This window comes from Geotrypetes seraphini, chromosome 7 (assembly GCF_902459505.1).
Source record: "Geotrypetes seraphini chromosome 7, aGeoSer1.1, whole genome shotgun sequence".
Lineage (NCBI taxonomy): Eukaryota > Metazoa > Chordata > Amphibia > Gymnophiona > Dermophiidae > Geotrypetes > Geotrypetes seraphini.
In genome coordinates this window covers 67,337,267-67,350,287 of record NC_047090.1, presented here as the reverse complement: position 1 = coordinate 67,350,287, position 13,021 = coordinate 67,337,267, and the positions used below count along the sequence as shown (strand labels likewise).

Here is a 13,021-nt window from a genome sequence, read left to right as displayed (position 1 = left end):
ATCCCTCCTGGACAGCAGGGGTCATCATACCGCCCAGTCTTCCAATTTCCTAAGGTCTGCCTGCAATTTTTAACAATCTGCATGCGTTTTAACAACTTTGAATAGTTTAGTGTCATCTGCAAATGTAATCACCTCACTTGTCATTCCGATTTCAAGATCATTTATAAATAAGTTAAATAGCACCAGTCCCATTACAGATCCCTGCGGCACTCCACTGTTTACTCTCCTTCATTTAAAAAAATGAACATTTAACCCAGGGGTGCCCACACTTTTTTGGCTTGCAAGCTACTTTTAAAATGCGAGACAAGTTTTGCGAGAATGCTTTGCTCGTCTTGCAAAACACTCGCAAACCGGGTTACTCGCAAACTGAGGTTTGACTGTATTGGGTATATCTGATACCATAGTGAAAATTTAGGTGTTGAAGAGGAGTTAGCTATAACATCCATCTGTAATTCCAACTATAATAAACTTCAGAGCTAAGGGGGAACCATTCAAGAAATATGTTTTAAAGAAAGTCACACCAGTGAACTGGTGGAGGTCGCTTATTAAGCAATTGGCTTTAGAGACTGTTGAAGTAATGATTTCACTTTTAAACAGCAGTAGCTTCTTTTGTTGGCATAGAAAGAATATTCTCTTCCTTTGGGCTCATTCATTCAAAATTGAGAAATTGTTTGGGCCGATAAAGCAGGAAAACTTGGTTTTTGTGTTTTTTTTTCCAGATTATGAACAAACAAGTAGATGAGTGAGCTACAGAAGATAGTATTTTAAGTTTTTCCCGTGTGAACCTGAAGTCTGTTTTAGGTTTTTTAAAAGATATTTTGGGCTCCTTTTACTAAGGTGCGCTAGCGTTTTTAGCGTGCGCTGCATTGCCCCGCGCACTAACCCTGCACTACGCGCCAAGAACTAATGCCAGCTCAATTCTGGCATTGGCATGTAGCACACGCAGCAATGCAGCGTACGCTAAGCACACGCAGCTTAGTAAAAGAAGCCCTTTGTTTAAACACATTAGTTATCATGGATATTTAAGCAAATACAAACATACTTAAACTGTAATGTTATTGTTTTGGTTAAATAAAACTATTTAAATTGTTATTAAAGTAATTTTCTCATTTCAATAAAGAAAGCAGAAAAATTGTCCAAATATGAATGATAGTTCACCTTGCAATAATTTCATTATTATTTATCTATGTATTTCTAGTAGTATAACCTAATCAGTAATTTTTGATGTTTCTGTGAAACTAATCTGAAAGTTATTATTTTGTTTTTTTTAATGAAACCTTCTGGTTGTAAATATTAAACTTGTACTAGTAAGCCCGTCTTTCACTGTGCTGTGACTTGACTACTACTCATCTACTATAACTGCGAAAGACCAAGTGCTCAGCAACCTGTCGCTTTCTGACCATATCTCTCAGGTGGAATCTTCCTCATTTTACTACCTGTGACAACTGCAAAAAAATAAGAGAAAGAGGGGGCACAAACTCGACACATGGGGGGCACTAACTTGGGACATAGGAAGTTGGGAATAGAAAAGGAGACTTGATGGGCATGAGTGTGTGAGAGATGGTGCACATGGGGAAGGGGAAAGGGAAAGGAAAATTGGGCATAGAGAGAGGCGTGAGATAGAGATGCATGGGGAATAGAAGGTTGAGAGGGAGAAATGGTGGATATGGTGGAGAGGGCAGATTGAAGGGGATGCAAAGGGGAGGAATGTTGGACATAATGATGGAGGGAGAAATATGGCATTGTGCTGGAAAGGGATATTAGAAGAAGAAATGGACATGGGACTGGTGGGCAGTGGTGAAAAATGCTGCACATGATCCAGAGGATATGAGAGGGATAAATGTTGGATGTGGCAGTAGAGGGGGTGGGAGAGATGCCTGGATCTCTCAAGACAGAGGGAAACACATTTGCCAATAGGGTGGAGGAAAGAGGAAGAAAAGTTGGACTCATGGAGGGACAGAGAGAAATGTTGGTTGGGGAAGGGAATGGGGTCCAGAGGAGAGGAAGGGTGCAGGAGGCAGAAATAAATAAATATTGGAAATGCAGCCAGAGACTCATGAAATCACCAACAAAGGTAGGAAAAATAATTGTATTTTCAATTTAGTGATCTAAATGTGTCAGTTTTGTGAATTTATATCTGCTGTCTATATTTTGCTCTATATTTGTCTATTTTTCTATAGTTGTTACTGATTGCATATTTTAAAATCATCTGCCTTCACCTCTTTGATGACCCCCCCTTGAATATAAATGATAATTAACATTCTCTCTGCATAAAGTGTGCTGTGTGCATTTTTAATTTTGTGGTTACCATTATGTATTAATAAGATTATATTGTGTGTATATGAAAAATGGATGGAAGAAATTGTGTTACAGTTAGTACTATTATTATGGGGGTGGAGTCTCTGGGGCAGAGCTTAGGCGGGGTTACTTGGTTGGTATTTGTTAGGCTTAGGGGGTACTTGGCTCAAATAAGTTGAGAAACACTGTGATAGAAGGTATACTAAGAAACTATTAAACTTGAAACACTGGTGTGCGGAGCACATCATTTCCCTTTTTAATACTTCTCTACCTCAGATTCTGGTGTTTATACGGGAAGGTTTTAAAAAGGAATTTACTTTTAATTCTCTTCAAGTACAGGTTGCTGGTCTTACATGCTTTAGGGAGCAAAGTTAGGTATGTTTTCTGAACGCCAAACCTTGGCTTGTAGGGATCTGTATTTACATTTTTCGGAAATGAGGGTTAGTCAGAAAGGTTTCTGCCTAAAGTAGTTGCTTCTTTCCATCTCTTGTCATCCAGCCTGTCTGCCTTCCTTTTCATAAGGAGAATTATAACTTGAACTTTTAGCCCTTGTATTTTAGGTATGTTCGCTGGACTTTTCTACATTATTTGGAAATTACTAATGATTTCTGGTGTTCAGATTAGCTCTTTATCTTCTTTTCAGGGATTAAGAAGAGTATGAAAGCTTCTAAGATCACCATTGCCCATTGACTTAAAGAGGCTCGTTCTTCTGCCTGTCTGGGCAGGGAAGAGGGCACCTCTAAGCATTGAGGCTCATTCTACCATAGCTTTCAACTTCTTTGAAGACGTTCATTATATTCTGTTGAAGAAATTTGTAGGTTGTCTATGTGGTCGTCTCGGCATACTTTTATGAAGCATTATCTGGTGGAGTTTTGTCTTATATCTGGCATGCTGTAAGTGTCCTCGACCATTTTCAATAAAAATATTTACAAAAAAACCCAAACAAACCTAGAAAGATTATTTTTCAGTAGAACTTTGGCTTTTAAAAAACCAGTTTTTGTATGATTCTGAATATAGAGATAATGGTACGGATAGGAGTAAGTAATAGTGGATATTACTGTTTTATTGTCATTATCCATTTAGGGCTCCTTTTTACAAAGGTGCGCTAGGGCCTTAACGCGCGCTATTGTGCGCGTTAAGGCCTAGTGTACCTTTGTAAAAGGAGCCCTTAATTTCAAGGAACAAGATTTGATTAGTTTTGCTTTCTTCAGATTTATTCAAAAGTATATCCAGTTTGATAGCTGTTATTGAGTTCTGAAGTTTTTTTTGAAAGAAGATACATTTTGTACTCTTTAGTTTTTCATTCTATAAAGTAAAACCTAGTTTAAAGTGATTTATATCATTTGGCACTTAGTCAGGATGGCAGTTTTGAGAGCTTTTTAATCTGTACAGATAACTGCTTCCAAAGTATATATAGCCCTCAAATAAGTTTTTAAAAAGATTTTTTTTCAATTAAAAAAAATAAACTTTATTTTCTCTCATTTACTAGATTAGATGCAGTAAGTTGTTTTCATATAAGGCCAAAATATGACAAAATATGAGAGAGTTATTTAGCCGAGACTTGTAAAACTTTCTCACCATTTATTTCACTATGGGGTTGTTTTTGTTTTGTTGTGTTTTTATCTAGACCAGGGTTCTCAAAGTCCCTCCTTGAGGGCCGCAATCCAGTCGGGTTTTCAGGATTTCCCCAATGAATATGCATGAGATCTATGTGCATGCACTGCTTTCAATGCATATTCATTGGGGAAATCCTGAAAACCCGACTGGATTGCGGCCCTCAAGGAGGGACTTTGAGATCCCTGATCTAGACCATTTCATTGTCAATGGCCCCTTAAACAAAATAATTTTTGCCAGACATTTCCACTTCCTGTTCTCCAGTTGGAACCAGCCTTTATTGGTTATGGCACCATGAACCTGCATCTGTAACTGCCTGAGGTTTCCTCCCATTTCATAACCTATATCCTAGGCTAAGGATCACAGCCTCCTGGTATGAAAATATCCAGAGTATGAGCTCTAAGTCAGTGCTTCTCAATTTCTTCAAGCCAAATACCCCCCTAAGTCTTAACAAATATCAACCGAATACCCCTGCCCAAGCTCCACCCCAGACCCACCCAAGATCCACACCTGGCCTGCCCAAGCTCTACCACTCACCCCCACCCCCATAATAATAGTATTAATTGTAATGCAATTTCTTTCATTCATTTTTCATATACACACAATATAATCTTATTAATAAATAATGGTAACCACAAAATTAGAAAAAACACAAAGCAGACTTTATGCAGAGAAAATGTTAATTATAGAGAATGACACGGTGGTTGTTACCCGCGAGTAGCCGCGGGTAACCCGCCAAAACGGGGAAAGAAAAATAGTAGTCGCTGCAGGGACAGGGACAAGGCCATTCACTGCCCCGTGGAGCAGTGAATGGTCTTGTCTCTGCAGTGAGGCATCAAGGATCGCGCGGTCCAGCAGCCCCCACCCACCCACCCGATCGCAGCATTTAGCCAGTTCCCTCCCTCCACCTCACCTTATATGCTGTTTGCCGGCTTTCTTTTTCCTGAGCCACACGCATTCAAAAAGACGCGCGGTTGCGTGAATTGATCATTCTTCTCCTCTGACACAACCGGAAACAGGAAGTTGCAGGAGAGGAGAAGATTGATCAACTCGCGCAGCTGCACGTGCGAGGCTTTTTGAACGCTTGCGGCTCGGGAAAAAGAAAGCTGGCAGACTCGGCATATAAGGTGAGGTGGAGGGAGGGAGCTGGATAAACGTTGCGATCGGGTGGGTGGGGGTTACTGGACCGTGCGATCGCGCATGTTCCCGGCTCACACTGGGAAGGAGGGAGTGAAAGGGAAAAAGATTCTGGGCCAAGGGGATGAAGAGGGAAAGAAAGAAACCCACAGCAGGAAAGAAAGGGAGGACAGGCAGGTGAGCCAGATGCTGGAAGCAGGGGGGGGGGGGAAGAAAGAGGGAGAGAAGCTAGATGGGGTTGAAAAGAAGAGACATACTGGTATGGAAGAGGAAGATAGGGGAAATCTGGACACAGGAAGGTAACAGAAAGAGGGGAAATTATGTGCATGGGGCATAGGGACAGAGACATAAAGGGGACATGCCATGGGGATGGTATATGGACATGGGGGGTGGGGGGCAATGCCAGATACATAGGGGAGATATTAGAAATGGGGAAAATAGGAACACAGAAGCGAGGTGATTTGTGGGGATGGGACAGGGACTGAGCCCGCAGGTTCCAGCGGCTTGCACAAATTACATTGTAATGTGCCACGAAAATAAGAGGGAGGGAGGTAGATAGATAAGCCACGCGAGAGGAGCTGAAGGGTGGTAGAAAGGAACAGATGGTGAAGGAGGGAGGGAAGGGTGGTGGTAGAAAGGAATAGAACAGACATTGAAAGAGGGTGGAAAGGAACAGACCCTGAAGGGAAATGTGGAAGACAGAGTAGGGAGAAGACGCTGGAAGGGAAGAAGACAGATGCCAGACTATGGGGGAGCGGAGGGAAGAAGATGGGTGCTAGACCAATTGGGGGAGGGTGAAGGGAGAGGCACAGTAACAGCAAATGGAAGATGCAGAAAGAAGACACACAGTGGATGGAAGGAATTGCATGAGAAGATTTGGAATAGAGAATGACACGGTGGCGGTTTACCCGCGGCCACCGCATTTCGCCGCGGGTAACCTGCCAAAACGGGGAACAAAAAATAGCAGTCTCTGCGGGGACGGGGACAAGGCCATTCACTGCCCCGTGGAGCGGTGAATGGTCTTGTCCCCGCAGTGAGGCATGAAGGATCGCGCGGTCCCCGCAGCCACCACCCGCCTGCCCAATCGATCCTAGTGTTTAGCCAGCTCTCTCCCTTCTCCTCACCTTAGTTTGTAGGCTTTCTTTTATGGCGATTTGCACTCTATCAAAAAGCCGCGCACCCGCTGCTGCTCAGTTTCGATCTTCTGCTCTGACGCAACTGGAAACAGGAAGTTGCAGCAGAGCAGAAGATTGAACACTGAGCAGCCGCGCGTGCAGGTCGTCGAGAAAGAAAACCTACAAACTAAGGTGAGGAGAAGGGAGATAGCTGGCTAAACAGTAGGATCGATTGGGCAGGCGAGTGGTGGCTGCGGGGACCATGCGATCGCTCGTGTTACCGGCTCAAACTGGAAGGAGGGAGTGAAAGGGAAAAGGATTCTGGGCCAAGGGGATGAAGACGGAAGAAAAACCCACAGCAGGAAAGAAAGGGAAGGACAGGCAGGTGAGCCAGATGCTAGAAGCAAGGGGGGGGGGGGAAGAGGGAAAAAAGCTAGATGGGGTTGAAAAGAAGAGACACATTGGTATGGAAGAGGAAGATAGGGGAAATCTGGACATAGGAAGGTAACAGAAAGAGGGGAAATTATGTGCATGGGGCATAGGGACAGAGACATAAAGGGGACATGCCATGGGGATGGTATATGGACACTGGGGGGGGGGGACAATGGCAGATACATAGGGGAGATATTAGAAATGGGGAAAATAGGAGCACAGAAGTGAGATGGTTTGTGGGAATGGGACAGGGACCGAGCTCGCAGGCTCCAGTGGCTTGCACAAATTACATTGTAACGTGCCATGAAAATAAGAGGGAGGAAGGTAGATAGATAGGCCACGCGAGAGGAGCTGAAGGGTAGTAGAAAGGAACAGATGGTAAAGGAGGGAGGGAAGGGTGGTGGTGGAAAGGAATAGGACAGACATTGAAGGAGGGTGGAGAGGAACAGACCCTGAAGGGAAATGTGGAAGACAGAGTGGGAAGAAGACAGATGCCAGACTATGGGGGAGCGGAGGGAAGAAAATGGGTGCTAGACCAATTGGGGGGGGGAGGGTGAAGGGAGAGGCACAGTAACAGCAAATGGAAGACGCAGAGAGAAGACGCACAGTGGATGGAAGGAATTGAATGAGAAGATGTGGAAAGCAGAAACCAGACAACAAAGGTAGAAAAAAAAATTATATTTATTTATTTATTTTTTGCATTAGGATAAAGTAGTATATTAGTTGTGTTGATAAAAATTAATAAACAAAGCCCTGCCAGCTGAACATCTCTTTCTCTAGTTCAGCAGCCAGAACTTTGATTTATAAGAAAGGAATAAGCTAAATATTGCATTTCTAAGGCTTATATGGATGCTGCGGGGACGGTGACGGGGCGGCGAATGGGATGGCAGTGACGGTGATGGGGCAGTGAAGGGAATGGCGGTGACGGGGACAGATTTTTTTCCCCGTGTCATTCTCTAGTTAATTATCACTTATATTTGGGGTTTTTTCAAAGAGGTCAAGGCAGATGACTTTAAAATATGCAATGCCATCTCAGTAACAACTATAGAAAAATAGACAAATATAGTACAAAATATAGACAGCAGATACAAATTCTCAAAATGGACACATTTCAATCACTAAGGGCTCCTTTTACGAAGGAAATTACCACGTGCTATAGCCGCAGTAACTGAAAATCTACCGCCTCCTAAAAAGGAGACGGTAGTGGCTAGCACGCTCAGGAATTTAACGCACTCTATTGCGCACGTTAAGGACCTAGTGCACCTTTTGTAAAAGGAGCCCTAAATTGAAAATAAAATAATTTTTCCTATCTTTGTTGTATGGTGATTTCATGAGTCTCTGGTTGCACTTCCTTCTGACTGTGCATCCAATATTTCTTTCTTTCTGCCTCCTGCACGCTTCCTCTCCTCCGGACCTCATTCCCTTCTCCAACCAACATCTCTCTTTGTCCCTTCATGAATCCAACTTTCTTCCTCTCTCCTCCACCCCTATTGGCAACATGTCTCCCTTTCTCTCTCACTGTCAATCTGTTTTTCTCTCATTCCCTCCCTTGTGCAAAGGGAGTGGGGAAAAAAGAGAGAGATCCAGGGTGCATCTCTCTTACCCCCCTCTACTGCCCACCAGCTCCATGCCCATTTTCCCTTCTATCCACCTCGCCAGCACAATGCCACATCTCTCCGGCCTCCATCTCTATGTTCAGCATTTCTTCTCCTTTCATCCCCTTCAATTTGTCCCACTGTTCCCTTTCCACTACCATATCCAACATTTCTCCCTCTCATCCTTCTCTACCCCATGCATCTCTACCTCAATTGTCTCTATGCCCAACAATTTTCCTCTTTCTTCCTTTCCCCATGTGCTCCATATCTTTTCCTTTCACTCGTACACTCATGCCCAACAATTCTCCCTTTCTATTCGCTCCCTCATATGTCCCAAGTTAATGCCCCCTCCTCCCTCCCTTCTGTGTCCCATGTTTATGCCCTCTCCCTTCCTTCTGTGTCCCAAGTTTGTGCCCCTCTCTCTGCCTTCCAGCTTTTGTCCCAAAATCATGCCCCTACCCTGTCCCAATGCACTCCTTCCCCCTTTGTCCCAGATCATGTCCCCTCTCTCCCTTACTTGCTCACTCCATCCCTGCACTCTCTTCCTTCAGGGCCATCCAGCTGGGTTGCTCCTGCCTTCAGCAGCATTTGTTGCAGGGATGCGTGGGCAGCGGCTCTTGCACACAGCAGCTCTGACGTCGGAGAGAATGCTTCTGGGTCAGCCATGTGCAGCATGAAAGAGCTGCTGATGCGTCCCTGCTACAAGTGCTACTGAAGGCAGGAAGGACCAACCCTCCTGGAAGGAGGTAACTGGGATCCCCAGTAACCTGGAAGGCTTCCCTCTGACATCGGAGGGAAGCCTTCTGGGTCGGCTTCAGTGGAGGGAGATGGGCAGGAAGGAGGGCATAAGAGCCCTGGTTGTGGCAGCGGCTTTGGCAGAGGGGGATGGGCGAGCAGGCAATAAGGCAGGCTTGGCATCCTTGGAGGCGATGCCATTAATGAGGAATGGGGGCAGGAGACTCGCACAGTGCCGCATACCCCCAACAAGCAGCTCGCGTACCCTTACCGCATATTGAGAAACACTGCGCTAAGGTTCCAATTCCATAAAGGTTGCCTAAGTCATTCTTAAAGTTAGGTGTGCTTTAGGCATCCAATCTAAGTGCTTAATGAGCCCATTAAGGGTCTTAACAAGCGATAATTGTTACTTAGGTGTCCAAAGAATGTAGATGCAGCCACAATTTTAATGGACACCCATGTTTAAAACTCGCGCCTAATTCAGTAGGCATGGGCGTGGTTTGGGCAATGACTCAATTTGGGCATCCTTTAATTCATTTACATAACACTGAGCAACCTAGGACGTCCATATGATGCCTATATTGCAGGCGAATGAAAACCAGGTCTACTTTTGAGCTTAGTTTGGCTTCAAATAGATCTGACTTCTATGGATGGAACTTAGGCAGTCTTTGGATGTTCTTAATGCGATCTGCTAAATAGGTCTGATTTATTTTTGCTTTATTAAGCTCATAATACATTTAATAAGGCACCATATAAACGGGGCACATCAAAACATATATTGCATGCAAAACCTATTTTTGTGGACAAACAGCAATGTTATTTGCTAATTAGAGGAAAAGATCTATTAACTGAAGCACAGCACATGAAAAACAAAGCTTTAGTTTTCTTGCTAAAAAGCTACCCTTTTTTTCTGACTAAACAGTGCTCCAAACAGCTCATTCTTGAAAGCACATGTCAAAAATATAGATTGCAAACATAACTTCATTTGCATAAGCTTAAAAACAGATACAGACCTTAGCATGGCTTCTACTTCATTGCAAATGGAGGTTTGCAGTTGCACAATGGTGACTTCATTGTGAGATCATCAAGGTGCACCTACAAGGTAGAATGCTACAATTAAAATATGTGCTGGGATTTGAACCCATGACCTCTGGAAGAGTAGCAGAAGGCTTTTAATTATTGAACTATAGCAGTTTCCAGGCAGGTGTCTCTGACTGCCCTGTGATATGATAGGTTAGCAGATCTCTAAGCTATCATAACACAGGGCAGTTGGAGAATTAGGGCCATAGTGTGCCTTGTCTCAGTCAATCCCAAGCTCAAAAGATAAGCCCAGGAATTGAATTAGCTTCACACATAACATATAGCATTGTTGCTAACTCTAGGGTAGCCAGAGAAATATCAATGTTTGATAGATTTTTGTAAATTAATAAAATAGCTGCTAAATAACAAAATCTGATGAAACAGAAATGAAGCAAAGTAATTTTAAAATATTTTATGAACAACATCTTCTAGTGTCTACTCATGAAAAGAATGTTTGAAGCGGATATAGCCAATATATTAGCTGAAATTAGGTGAAGTATGTTTTGTTGGATTGTATTCCTCTGATTTCAGAAACTGAGTAAAGTAGGTCAGGGAGTGGTTCCCTACTGAAAATTCACGAGGAAGTGAAACAACTTTTGATGCCAAAACAGAAGTTAGAGTGACTGTACTTATAGTTATTATAGTTAGACTTTTTAAATTACTAAAAACTAATAGTACATTTATATAGATCACTTAAGTTCTATATTGCACATGTATATGAAACTATCATGTATGACTTTTCTTGTGAATCTGCTTACATTCTCCTGTAAATTTTGTATCACAGGGAAGCTTAAATCTTTCTGTCTTGTGCAAGATCAGATCATATGCAGGGTTATATGGGTGCAGCACAAAACCAAACAGTAAATACATATCTTTTCAGAGCTTGCTTACTGCTTTGGTATGACTGCAGCTGTATTTCAGATAACTGTATAATGTATACTGTGGATATGAGTTAATGGTGAAAATAACCTAAAAATTAGATTGTCTAAGCCAGGGGTGCCCACACTTTTTTGACTCGCGAGCTACTTTTAAAATGACCAAGTCAAAATGATCTACCAACAATTAAATTTTTAAAAAACACAAAGCACACTGTACGCATAGAATTGTTAATTATCATTCCTATTCCGGGGTTTTTTTTCAAAGAGGTCAAAGCAGATGACTCTATGCACTGTCACCTCAGTAACAACCATATAAAAATAGACAAATACCCACCCCCTCCCTTTTTACTAAACCACAATAGCATTTTTTAGCGCAGGGAGCTGCGCTGAATGCCCAGCGCTGCTCTCGACGCTCATAGGCTCCCTGCGCTAAAAACCACTATTGCGGTTTAGTAAAAGGGGACCATATTGTAAAATATAGACAGCAGATATAAATTCAGACACATTTTGATCACTAAATTTAAAATAAAATCATTTTTCCTACCTTGTCTGGTGATTTCATGAGTCTCTGATTGCACTTTCTTCTTCTGACTGTGCATTCAATCTTTCTTTCAGCCTGTATGCTTCCTCTCCTCCACACCTCATTCGCTCCCCAAACTTTTTCTTCCTCTCTCCCTGACTTTTCTTTCTTTCTCTCTTCATGCCCCTTTCTTTTTTCTGTTTCTCTTCTTTCCTTCTGTTTCCCTGCCAGCCCCCTTTCTTTCTTTCTCCCTGCCCTTCCCCAAGCCACTGCCGCTGCCATCGGGGAACAGGAACCAAACGCCACCAATAGATAACAGGCCCCAAAGCCGCCGCCGCCCCATGCTCTCTCTGCTTCGGGCTGATCAATCTTCCTCTCCCTGACGTCAATTCTGCTGTCGGAGAGGAAGTTCCGCCCAGCCAGGCAGCGATTGGCTGGCCCGAACTTCCTCTCTGATGGCAGAATTGACGTCGGGGAGAGGAAGATTGATCGGCCCGATAGATCGCCAAGGCAAAGGGAGTCCTGGATGATCGACTCACTTTGCCTTGGCGAGCTACCGGTCGATCGCGATCGACCTATTGGGCACCCCTGGTCTAAGCTGTTAAGGTTCTATTCCAGTATCAATACTAGTGGAATACCAATGGTTAGTCATTCACACCTGTGACTTGTTAGTTTGGAATGAGTAAATTTTATAGAACCTTGCACAAACAGGCCGCTCTGCTCCCAGGAGGAAACATGTCTCCAAATAACCCCCTGGTCGTGTCCTTCAACTTCAGAGCGCTGGACGAAGATCCTACTCCTATTTCATACCAAGCTACTGGAATCGACTGCCCCCACAGATCAGATCCCTTGAAAGGCTTCTGAACTTTAGGAAATAATAAAAACTTACCTATTCACCTAATCCCTCCCCACTCAATGCACTAAGGTTAAGAAGAAACGTTCACTAAATGTATATTGAATTAGATCATCTGTATATGTCAAGTTAAGATGGAAACACTTTAGTATAATTATAGCAAATTGTAACCCGCTGTCCGAATGTTAACTTGTAACCTGTTCTGAGCTTGCTAGAGAGAAGGAAATAGGAAACAAAATAAATAATTGCCAAATTTATTAAACCCTTGATTGAATAACATTTGTAGGTTTTATCAAGTTCTGGACTATGAAACCTTGGTAACATTTCTGATAACCAAATACTTGTTTCTGTAATTTAAAACATGTACACTTGTAAATGTATGTGTGTTGTGGGGGGGTGGGGGTGGAGGATTAGGGTGTCCAGGAAAACCTAAAGTTGGAATAAATGTTCAACAAGCCAACTACAAAAGGTAGGGGGGTTCTGGCTGGGCATGGGGGTGGGGGTAAGGTAGCCTACCTTGGTGGGGGGGGGGGGTTGGGGTGTCCGGCAGGAGGGACTGGGCATCCCTCCTGCCGGCAATGCTTGCAGGGGATCGCGGCAGGTTCAGGCAAGAGGGATTGAGCATCCCTCCTGCTGTGATTGTTGCAGGGAGATGGGGGATGGTTCCAAGATTCTCTAACCGGCACTTATGACAGATGCCGGTTAGAAAATCATAGTTTTAGGTGAAGGACTGGTTCCTCCCACACCTAAAAGGTCTTGTTTTG

General features: G+C 43.4%; 1 protein-coding gene across 7 annotated transcripts in view; it reads left to right on the top strand.

Moving 5' to 3' along the window:
• ARNTL2 (aryl hydrocarbon receptor nuclear translocator like 2) overlaps window positions 1-13,021 on the top strand; it is a 126,843-nt gene that overhangs the window by 2,196 nt on the left and 111,626 nt on the right. The window lies entirely within an intron of this gene.